Genomic DNA, 12,004 nt, shown 5'->3' with positions numbered 1-12,004 from the left:
GGAGTGACCCGGTAAACCAGTGGAGAATGTTGAGTGCCCAATCAAGTGTCATGATCGACCAGGCATGACCTTGTCCGACTAGTCACATGTTTGTCTGCCCTGGCATGACCTTGTTCGTCCAGTCCAGTGTCATGACCGACCAGGCATCACATGTTTGTCTGCCCAGGCATGACCTTGGTCGACCAGTCATGACAGTGTCCGACCGGTCAAATGCATGACTGCCCAGCCAAGTGCATGTCTGCCCAGTCTAGTGCATGGCTGCCCAGCTAGGTATATGTCTGCCCAGTGAAGGTTTGGCCGACCAAACTGAATATGATATGGATCGACTAGATAAAGCAGGGCTACGTCAAGATTCCCAGAAATGGCTTCAACAAGAATCGGTCTTGGCTTGCGCGGGAATCTCTCAGTTTATTCCACAAATTTAGTGTATTGTTATATTTTGAATATTATTGTAAATTAAATATAATGAGAATAACAAAATATCCCGAATATGGGGGATATCATCTTTACGATCCTGAGCCTATAAATACAAGGCTTATGGCATCATAAAGAGGACTTTTGGAGCTTTTTCGAATTCTATTTTTCTAGAGAGAGAGAGTAGTTGTATTTGAGAGACTTCTTGTATTCTCGTAATCTGCACTGAAGAAACTCAGTTGACTCAGGTTCATCTGATCTTGAGTGCAGATCTATAATCACAACTCTAAGTGGATTAGGCTATTACCAACACATTGGAGCTGAACCACTATAAAAATCGTCTGTGTCGTTTATTTCTCTTGAAGGTTTTTGTCGTTCTTGACGTCCACACGTCGTTGGCCAAAAACGCAGTCAACATTTTGGTGCTTTCATTGAGAGCCTGAAGAGAAAGATAGACGATTCCTGTAGCGTGATGGCACCTAAGAACACCAATGCTGCCTCCAAGAAGACGGGCTCCTCTAAAGAGCCTACCAGATCAGAAGGTCCTGGCCCACACGACCATGAGACTGAGCCTAGAGTCATGCTCGAGGACGTGACTCCAGAGGTTGAACAACTCCAGGAGGCCATGGGAGCTTTCCAGGAGGAAATGGCACAATTCAACGCCAGGCAGGAGGCGTTCACTGAAGAAATGGCTAGGCAGAAAGCCGCATTTGAGCAGCAAAGACGGGAGATGGACGCTAAGAGTGAGGAGATCCGGCGACAGCAGGAGGAGGTCGATAGGCGACATCGCGAGGCTGCACTCGCTCTGGAGGCAGCTACACAGCTGACCCAGGCTAATGTCCAAGCCACAACACGAGGAGCAACCAACCCAGGAGCAAGGACCACAGAAGTTGGTCGCAAAAACACTGATAGACCACACTCTCGAGGGCCAAACAGGAGTAGTAGTAACCCGCCTGATAGGGAAGAGGATGGGGTCCGATCGGGCACTGCCTCAACCCAAAGGGGGAACTCCAGAACCCCCTCAAGGAGCCACCGATCAGAGACTTCCAGATCCGAAAGTCACAAGTCAGGAAGCAAGAAAACTCCACCTGAGCAGGAGCAAAATAAAGCTCCTCGAGGAAAAGAAACTTCACACTTCAAGGATGGGCATGGTCGTGATGAAGCCGATAGTCATCACACTGACCAATCGAAGGAGAAGAATGATAACAACCATCGAGGAGGAAAAGATCGCCCTGCGCAGACAGGAAGGCCACCACTGCATCCCAACCAGTGCAGTGGCAAGGAGCATGTTCCGCATGGCAAGCCTTCCGAAAAAACTCAAAGTACGGTGTTTGATCGGTTAGGAAAGCATACCTCCCAGAAGGATTTAAGAGACGTCATTGCTGATAGAAGAAGGACCGTCCCGGTCGAAGGGTGAGATCCGAACCAACCTACCAGTCAAGTGGAAATACTTAATGATGGTATGCCGGGTAGGAGCACCCGACCAGGCGGTCCCGAGACGGAGTCCCAAGCAGTGGCCCCAGGCATCCAAGCCCAGCTTGATGCTCTGACAGCGGCAGTTCAGGGTCTGTCGAAACGACCCTCTGCGATCGATCCAGTAGACCACAGGAGTGGCAGCCCGTTCTATGCTCGAATTTGAGCCGCCCAGCCACCAGCAAAGTACAAAGCGCCGGTACTGCCAATTTATACAGAATAGGCAGATCCGATAAGGCATGTAGGGAAATTCGAAGATCAGATGGAGCTGCTCGGAGTGAGTGATGACTATCGATGCAGAGTCTTCCCTACTACATTGTCCGACACCGCCCAGGAGTGGTATTGGAAGTTTAAGCCAAATTCCATCACTTCTTGGGAAAGTTTCAGAAATGAGTTTTGCAGGCAGTTTAGTGCTGCTTGGACCCCTCCAGTTTACGCCAATCACTTGGAAAATATTAAACAAGGGAAGAGCGAGTCTCTCAAGAACTACATATAAAGGTTCATGAGAGAAGCTAACCGAGCTACTGCAGTTGGAGATGAGGGGAAGATGGTGGCAATTTCTTCCGGCATAATCTATCGGAGTCCTTTGTGGGACAGTATTCACCGCAACCCAATTTCAACGTTGCAACAATTCCTTGACCGAGCGGACAAATATATGAAATTGGATGATGCGATTGAGAAGGGAGAGAAAGGCCTGAACAATCCGAGCAGATCGACTGATCCTCCAAAGAATGGTGGAAATGATCAAAGTGGTGGCAAGAAACGTGGGAATAACGGCTCTGACCGCCACAATCAAAAGAAGGCTAAGTCGGGGTCAAACGACAAGCCAACTAAGTATGAACCTCGGTTCACCAATTACACTACTCTTTCGGCGAGCCGAGCGGAGATATATCTCGCAAGTCACCAGGATGTCCCTTACCGGAAACCCCCCCCCCCCCCCCCCCAATCAAGAAGGAGATGAGTAAGAGAGATATGAACAAGTTCTGTCATTTCCATGGGGACTATGGTCACGACACGAATGAGTGCAATCATCTCAAGGATGAAATAAAGTTTCTCCTCCGGTCGGGAAAACTGAAAAAGTATCGAGCAGAAAAGACCCAAGGAGAGGGAAGTAGCAACAATCCTGGGTTCAAGCAGCAACGATCCCCACCTTTGCAACCTGAGCCCGTGGACTTCACACTAGACACCATATGTGGAGGTCCACATCTGGCTGGAGATACCAACAAGGCAAGGGAGAGGTATGCTCGCACCCTTCGTCATGAGTTGGATGCAACATCAACCTCCGAAGTTATGGCTGTGGAGGAGCGGCCACCGAAGAAACCACGATATGAAAGTGAGTCTCTCACTTTCACTGAAGATGATGCTTGCCATGTGAAATATCCTCATAATGACCATCTCGTCGTGACAGTCCAAATAGTGAATATGAAGGTGAAAAGATACTTGGTCGACATAGGGAGTTCTGTAAACATTATTTATAAATCATCCTTTGACAAGATGAAGCTATCTATCAATGACTTGAAGCCATGCTCTCAAGTCATTTATGGGTTCACTGGAGAAGGATTGTCACCAGCTGGAACGATCAAGTTACCAGTCACAACAGGGGAGGCTCCCAAGCATGAGACAGTGATGACCGAGTTTTTGATAGTTGACTGCCCATCCGCTGATAATGTGGTCATTGGTCGACCACTGCTCACAGCCTTGCACGCAGTAGTCTCTATATGGCACCTTTCCATGAAGTTCCCGACCAGTGCAGGCATATGCTGCGTCCGAGGAGACCAGAGAGAGGCTAGAGAATGTTATAATGCCTCGATAGCTAAAGCAAGGAAGGGAGCCAAGGAAAATAACATGATTGTATGTGCCGAGAAAGAGGAGGTAGACGAGATGGATGTCGACCTAAGTTTTGCAGTCGTAACCGATCAGGAAGAGATGTTAAAAGAGTTAGGCCAAGAAAGCACTCTTAGTTTAAGATAACAAAAAGCCCCATCCGGTGATGAAGTCACCAAATAGGGCGTTGCCCAAAGCGAGGGAAGGGACTTTGATCCTCGCTTTGGGGATTATGAAAGTGAGGTGGGACCGTCCGAGGAGTTAGAGGAGGTCCTAATAGATGGGAATGACCCGACCAGAGGGGTCAAAGTTGGAAAAAAGTTGAAGGCAGAAGTGAGGGCACAACTGATAGATTTTTTGCGAAGGAATCAAGATGTCTTCGCCTGGTCTTACAAGGATATGGTGGGTATCTCACCAACTGTGATCAGTCACGTGCTCAACGTGGATAAAAGCTATCCAGCAGTGCAACAGAAGAGGAGATTGCTTGACAAAGATCGAGCAAAGGCTCTTAAGGAGGAGGCAGAGCGACTGAAGGAGAACATGTTTATAAGGGAAGCATATTACCCTGCCTGGGTTTCCAACCTAGTGTTAGTGCCCAAGCCCAATGGAAAATGGAGGACTTGTGTGGACTTTACCGACCTGAACAAAGCATGCCCAAAGGACTGCTTTCCTTTGCCAAGAATAGACCAGTTGGTAGACGCAACCTCTGGTCATGAAACATTGTCCTTCATGGATGCGTACTTGAGGTATAACTAGATCAACATGCATCCTTCTGATGAAGAACATACTAGTTTTCGAACAGACATAGGGCTGTACTGCTACAAGGTCATGCCCTTTCGATTGAAGAACGCCGGAGCTACCTACCAGCATTTGGTGAATGGTATGTTCCGTGACTTAATCAGCAAGAGCATGGAGGTGTACGTAGACGATATGCTGGTGAAGTCAAAGGAAGCTAAAGGACATGTACGAGACTTGGAGGAGTGCTTTGCAATACTGAGAAAGTACAACATGAAGTTAAACCCTCTCAAATGCTCATTTGGAGTAAGCTCTGGAAAATTTCTTGGGTTTATTGTGAACTCCCGAGGAATAGAGGCGAATCCAGAAAAGATAAGGGCTCTTACAGAAATAAAGTCTCCGGCTAGAATTAAGGATGTGCAAAGCTTGACTGGGCGGATTGCAGCTCTAAGTAGGTTCATCTCTAAATCGACGGACAAGTGTGTCCCATTTTTTAACCTGCTTAGATGGAGCAAGAAGTTTGAATGGACGATAGAATGTGAGCAAGCTTTCCAAGCCATAAAGGAACACTTGGCCCAACCTCCTGTTCTTTCGAAGCTAGTTGATGGAGAAGGCCTCTTTATGTACCTAGCAGTCACGGAGCACGTTGTTAGTGCTGCCCTGGTACGAGAAGAAGATAAAGTGCAGCATCCGGTGTACTACGTTAGCAAGCGCTTGATAGGAGCGGAATCCCGGTACCCCATGATCAAGAAGTTGGCCTATTGCCTGATACTTGCATCACGTAAGTTACGGCCGTACTTCCAGGCACACCCTATTAAAGTCCTTACCGACCAGCCCCTACGTCAAGTCTTGCAAAAGCCGGAGTCGTCTGGTCGATTACTTAAATGGGCGGTTGAATTGGGCCAATTCGAAATCAAGTACCAACCGAGATATGCTATTAAGGGTCAGGCTTTGGCGGATTTCATAGCTGAATGTACTGGGATCGCTGATGTTCCCGACTAGCAAGAGAGTGTCACTGGGCAGAAAGAGGAGCTTCCTACTTGGCAACTATTTGTTGATGGGTCGTCGAACGAGCATTATTTAGGAGCTGGAATTATATTGGTCACGCCAGAGAAGCACCGAATTCATTGTGCATTAAGGTTCAGATTCAATGCTTCTAATAATGAGGCGGAGTATGAAGCCCTCCTAGCAAGTTTGCGCTTTGCTAGGGATGTTCGTGCCCGGTCGGTTGAAGTAAATAGTGATTCCCAATTGGTGGTCTACCAAATCTTAGGGGAATATCAAGCAAGGGGCCTACGCATGATGGCATACTTCAATAAGACCAAGGATCTCCTAGCACAATTCGAGGAGTATACCATTAAGTTGGTACCGCGGGAGTAGAACTCTAATGCAGATGCTCTAGCAAAACTAGCTAGTGCTAAAGACGCTGAAACTCTGAATATAGTACCGGTGGAATACTTGGCGGAGCCGAGCATTAGCAATCAAGAAGCCATGCCCATCACAATAGTTGACACTTGGATGACACCCATCATTGCTTACCTTAAGCAAGGAACCCTCCCAGATGATCGTAATGAAGCGAAGAAGATTATGAGGCAAGCTGCTCGGTACATTATGATGGATGGGGTGTTGTATAGAAGAGGGTACTCTTTGCCTCTACTCAGGTGCATAGCACCCGACCAGTCAAAAAACTTAGTAGCTGAAGTGCACGAGGCGTTCTGTGGAGATCACGCTGGGGGGCAGAGTCTATCTAAAAAGATTTTGCGGCAGGATTTTTCTGGCCTATAATGAACGAGGATTCTATGGAGTACGTGAAGAAGTGTGATAAATGCCAGAGATTTTCTAAAGTGCCAAGGGCGCCTCCGAATGTCTTGAAGCAAATGTAGAGCACATGGCCTTTTGCAGTATGGGGCATTGATCTGATCGGGAAATTATCCAAAAGGAAAGGAGGAGTACAATTTGTGGTGGTTGCTGTGGATTATTTCACTAAGTGGACTGAGGTCGAACCACTAGCCACGATCACCTCAAAGAAAGTGTTAGACTTTGTGGTTAAGAATATAATATGTCGCTATGGTCTGCCCAAGAAGATAGTGTCTGACAACGACACTCAGTTCGACAGTGACATATTTACCGATTTCTGCACTCGGCATGGCATCACAAAAAGTTTCTCCTCGGTAGCCCATCCTCAAGCCAATGGAAAAGTTGAAGCCATAAACAAAACTCTGAAAGACACTCTAAAAAAGCGTCTAGAGCGAGCTAAGGGTGCTTGGGCAGAAGAATTGCAAGAAGTCCTTTAGTCATATAGGACTACTGCCCGGACAGCAACTGGTCATACCCCATTTTCCTTGGCCTATGGGTATGAGGCCATGTTACCTGTGGAAGTAGACCCACCATCTCATCAGAGAGCCATGTACGACCAGGAGGAGAATCACCAATTGCTAGCTGAATCTTTAGATTCCCTCGAGGAGAGACGAGAAAAAGCAAGCTTGAGAGTTGCTGCTCATCAGCAGAAGGTGGCGCGCTATTTTAATTCCAAAGTCAGAGATCGAAAGTTCCAGGTCGGAGATTTGGTCCTCAGAAAGGTGTTCATTAAAGACCCGACAGCTGGAGTACTAGGACCAAACTGGGAGGGACCGTATCAAATTGAGCAAGTCTTGCCACCCGGCACTTACAATCTTGCTCGGCTAAATGGAGAGCTGATTAGGAACTATTGGAATGGCGAGCACTTGAGGAAATATTATCAATAAATACTGCTTACAGAGTAGTAGCTTTGTATCAAGTGCTTAACTTGTTATTTAAGTTTGTTTGTGAACTGGCTATTTGCTAACCAGTCATGTTATTTTGAACAATGTTATTTTGTTTGAGACTCGTAATTAGACATGTTTTGTCCATTTTTTTTACGAGTAATAAAAGAGATCACGCGCAACGTGGTCGAATCTTGCTACAAATTTTGCATATGTGTTGATTATTTTTGCTTTGGCAGTGTTCAACTGTCATTACAACTTAAAACAAAAAAGGTTTTCTAAATATATACTGGGCAGTGTTCAACTGGTCGGTATCCATCAGATGAATGACCAACGTTTAAATAGTTGCATGTTTTTGCAGTGGTTAACTGCTGAAATATTTTTGTACATTCTATGTGTTCATGAGTAATAACTGCTCGGACAAATTCGGTCAAGTAGCAAGTGATCAAGGATTTTTCAACCCTCAATCACCTGGGGGGCACATAGGGTATACTGGCGTACACTTCAACACAGGCAATAAGAGCACGAGCAAAGATATTTGTTTTTAGGCTGACTTGTAAATCTTTGAAGTCCAAAAAGGCCATTAAGCTAACTTGTTTGACAAAGCTTAAGTAACTTGGAAATTTTTAAAATTTTTAAGTTAGAAGCAGATATTCGTGTGACAATAAACATTATGCTCATAAAATGTTAAGAGCAATAAGAGTGTGAGAAAGTATACTTAGTATGGACTTATGAAATGTATAGAATTTCTAAGTTAGAAAACTAAGTACTCATGCGAAAATATAAGGCATACATCAGAGTGACTTTTGCTATTCACAGTAAACTTATAATGTTTTAAGTCTAAAAAGACTTAGAATGTTTTAAGTTTGCCAAAAAAAGTAAAGTATAAATGTCAACAGCTCGGCCATACGAGTAAAAGTGCAGTACCAAAATACAAATATAAAACAAAAGTCTACTAAAGAGCTAGTCGGATGACAGCCTGACTGGTCAAAGGGAGGCCTTTCTGGTCGGATGAGGGATCATTGGTCGGCTCTGGCGGGTTGATCAACCCCTTCCTCGACATCAGCTGCACCTTCCGGTTGGAATGACAGCGTGGGGGAAACAGATGTAGTGCCGGCAGGATTAGCTGCTTCCTCGGCAACCCTTACCTCACATTTCGCAAGCTCCTCTGCCTTGATCTCCTCTGTGAGAAAGTCAAGGTTGAGAGGCTTGTTCAGCTTCCACACCTGGTAAAAGCAGTTGAAGCAGATGTCCTCGTAGCGAATGAGATCGGCTTTTTTCTCCCGCCTTAGCTCCTCATTCTCGCGAGTCAACTCCTCGTTCTCACGAGACAGCTTCTCCAGCTGATCAGTCAGGGACTTGTTGGTTTGAAATTGCTGTTGATTCTCATCAGACAATCTCCTAAGAGACTCATCCCGCTCAGCCACGGTCCTCTCTGCCTGCTCCAGCTTGGATTTGGAGTCTTTCTCTGAAGCAGTTAGAGTCTCCACTTTAGCTTGGGCGTCCACTAGTTGATCATTTAGGACCTTGATCAACTCCTTATAATCAACTGCTCGGAGCTGAGCGTGACTAATGGTGACAAGCGACTGCATGGAAAACAGGAGGTTATTACAATTAAAAATATTAATAACAAATTGTCTTAAGATAAAACACTTACATTCATCAATTGAGCAAGCCCTCTTCTTAAGACGACTTCAACGCTAAGCCGAGGAAAGGATTTGAAGCTTTGAAGCTTTGAAGCATTGAAGTGTCATGGACAGTGTAACGCCCTGGTTACCCCAGAACAGTTACGGTGAACAATGAACCGGAAATTTGACTCGCTACCCGAGTCCTTTGGTTAAAAACGTGATCTAGGTACTATTAACAGGTTAAGGTGAAAAACCAATAAAAAGGAAAGGGTACATTTCATTAAATAAATAAACTGCTCATGAGCCTTTTAAAATGTTTACGAGTAGTTTATATTACAAAAGAGTTGCTACAGTTCCAAATATACAATCCCCGCCGGCCTAAGCGGCAAAAATAGGGTAAACCCCTAGTCCCTCTGAGAACTCCTTGACCGTGGCAGTCAAGCAGCCCTGTATGTACATCACATCGCCCAAGCTCTCCACTCAAGGCTGGCCAAGTTTTTCCTTCCCTTTACCTGCACCACATAGCACCCATGAGCCAAGGCCCAGCAAGAAAACACAATAAAGCATGATATAATATCAACAACGATCATAATAACCATTCAGGACTATGAGTCCAACAAATAGGTGACAATAGCCAAAAGTCACAGTAATGAGCATCGCTCCCTCTAGCCATGTGACGATAGGGTCACCAGGGCTTAACTGATAGGTGATTTCCATCATAAGCTTGTTCAGGACAGGTGCATGGTGACTGGTCACCAACATAACCTTCCTCACGACTCTAGAGTCGAAACTATGGACAACGTCCCTTAGCCACGTGACAAACGGTCACCGGGGTCATATACCTTGGCTATAGTCATCTGGTTGTAGACCAGGCAAGCGCTTATAAGTTCTTCGATCTTAGGGTTGGTCCCGCATTAATGCCATAGAGCCATTCAATGCGTGATCATCGACTTTAGAGTCGGTCCCTGACTAGTCAGTGTCTCAAACAGGTAATCAACATTCACTAGCATTTAACATGCAATCCATGTCCACATAAATCAACCAACATGCCTCAATATCAAACCATGCATGTCATATACCTATTCAGGGTGCAACTGTATTCATACACTGTTTTCTTACCTCTGGTTCGAGTGAGAATTATTATATGAACAACCCCTGAGAACGATCAACCTTTATATTCCTTGACGGTCACCTGGTCATAACCAAAATATAGGATTCATCAATAAAAATGATAACCGAGGGTTCCCAAACCAAAACCCAGCCCCCGAGACTTCAAATACTACCCCACCGGGTACTAGGTCCAACCCCGAGGCCTATGGTTTGAATCCCCAAGCTAAAAACCATATTTTGGCAAAATTGGCCTTAAGGGCCGCGGCCCCCCCTTGCTGCGCCGCGGCGCGCCTCCAAACAGAGAGGCTCCCTGCCTGCCAAACGCCAAGGGCCGCGGCGCACCCCTGCTGCGCTGCGGCGCCCAGCCCAGTTCAGCAACAAGCCCACGCTCGAACCAGATTTCCCCCTGTGCGTTTTTCTCTCAAACCAACCTCTCAAACCATCATAGAACCTCCTCCAAACATGTAATTAAACCCCCAAATAACACCCTTAGCTCACTCACACCAAACCCCAATCAAACTAACACTAAAACCCCCTTTGATTCTCATTTCCCACATCAAAAACATGAATTGAAAACTATAAGCAAAACAGAGCACCAGCTGTAACTAATGGCCAAAAATCACCTTGAGACTAGCTTTAAATCGCCCACACATGCTAACACAAGTGCTCCAACCCAGCCTTAAGTTTTCCTAGCTTGAATCACCACCAAGAACACAAAACCCTCAAAGAATGAGTGAAGAAGATGAAGCAAAGGGAAGGTACGAGAATGAAGGAAGCAAACCCCTATTTTTCCTCTGTTTATTCCACAGCCTTCCAATCCACTTAAGTCACATATATCCTCCCAAAAAGACCAAAATACCCTTGTGTCATCCTAAGCCTTTTAAACCGACTCAAGGGCAAAATTGGTACATTCCACTAAACCCGTTAATCATAATTAACGCTTCCCAATTCCCGCTAATCTCAATATCCTCAAACACCAATAATTTATATCCTGTTACCCTAAAATCCCCGGTAACGCTATAATCATTAATATCACCCCGAGACTCACCCCGAGCCCCGAGCTCAAACCTGTTATGACCAAACCGATAAATCATGTTTAAAGATCGTCTCATGTCGAAATACTCGAACCAATCCACATTATAATGTGGTCTCACAATATATCATTATCATACAAACCAATATTCAATTATACCCTCAACGGGCCAAATTACCAGAATACCCCTGTAAACAAGTGTGGACTCACATACATGCATTTAACACCATATTATAATATAATTCTCATAAACATGCATAAACACATTTAATGGCATAATTAAACAGTTATGGCCCTCCCAGCCTACTAATCCAGCCATTAACCATAATAGGGAATCCGGGGCATTACAGACAGTCTCCTCGAGTAGTTCTTTTCCGAGGCCACTAGCAATGCAGAGGACCTCACTCGAACTAGCCGAGCGGGTAAAAGTTAGGCTCGCAGAGGGAGGAATCAAGGAAAGAGTCAACTGCGGGAGTGCAATTGACCCCTCGGGTTGTCTTCCTTGGCTGGGCGGCACTGTCCTCGGGACTTTACTCAGTGGAGTGGAGCCGCTTCTGTAATGCCCTGAATTCTCCGATGTGTTTAATGGCGGGAATAGTAGGTCGGGAGGGCCATACTTGTTTAATTATGTCATTAAATGAATATATGCATGTTTATGAGAATTATATTATAATATGATGTTAAATGCATGCACGTGGGTCCATATTTGTTTACAGGGGTACTTTGGTAATTTGGCCCGTTGAGGGCATAACTGTATATTTGTTTGCATGTTAATGATATATTGTGAGGCCACATTATAATGTGGATTGGTTCGAGTTATTCGGCATGAGACGATCTTTAAATATAAATGATCGGTTTGGTCATAACAGGCTTAAGCTCGGGGCTCGGGGTGAGTCTCGGGGTGTTTTAATGATTAGATCTAATCGATATTAGCATTGAATGGATCTATGGCATTAATGCTGGACCGACCCTAAAGTCGATGAACTTATAAGCGCTTGGCTAGTCTAAGACTAGTACTCAGAGCCAGGGCATAAGGCCCGGTGACT

This window comes from Humulus lupulus, chromosome 8 (genome assembly GCF_963169125.1).
Source record: "Humulus lupulus chromosome 8, drHumLupu1.1, whole genome shotgun sequence".
Classification (NCBI taxonomy): Eukaryota; Viridiplantae; Streptophyta; class Magnoliopsida; order Rosales; family Cannabaceae; genus Humulus; species Humulus lupulus.
Note: the sequence above shows the minus strand (reverse complement) of the source record.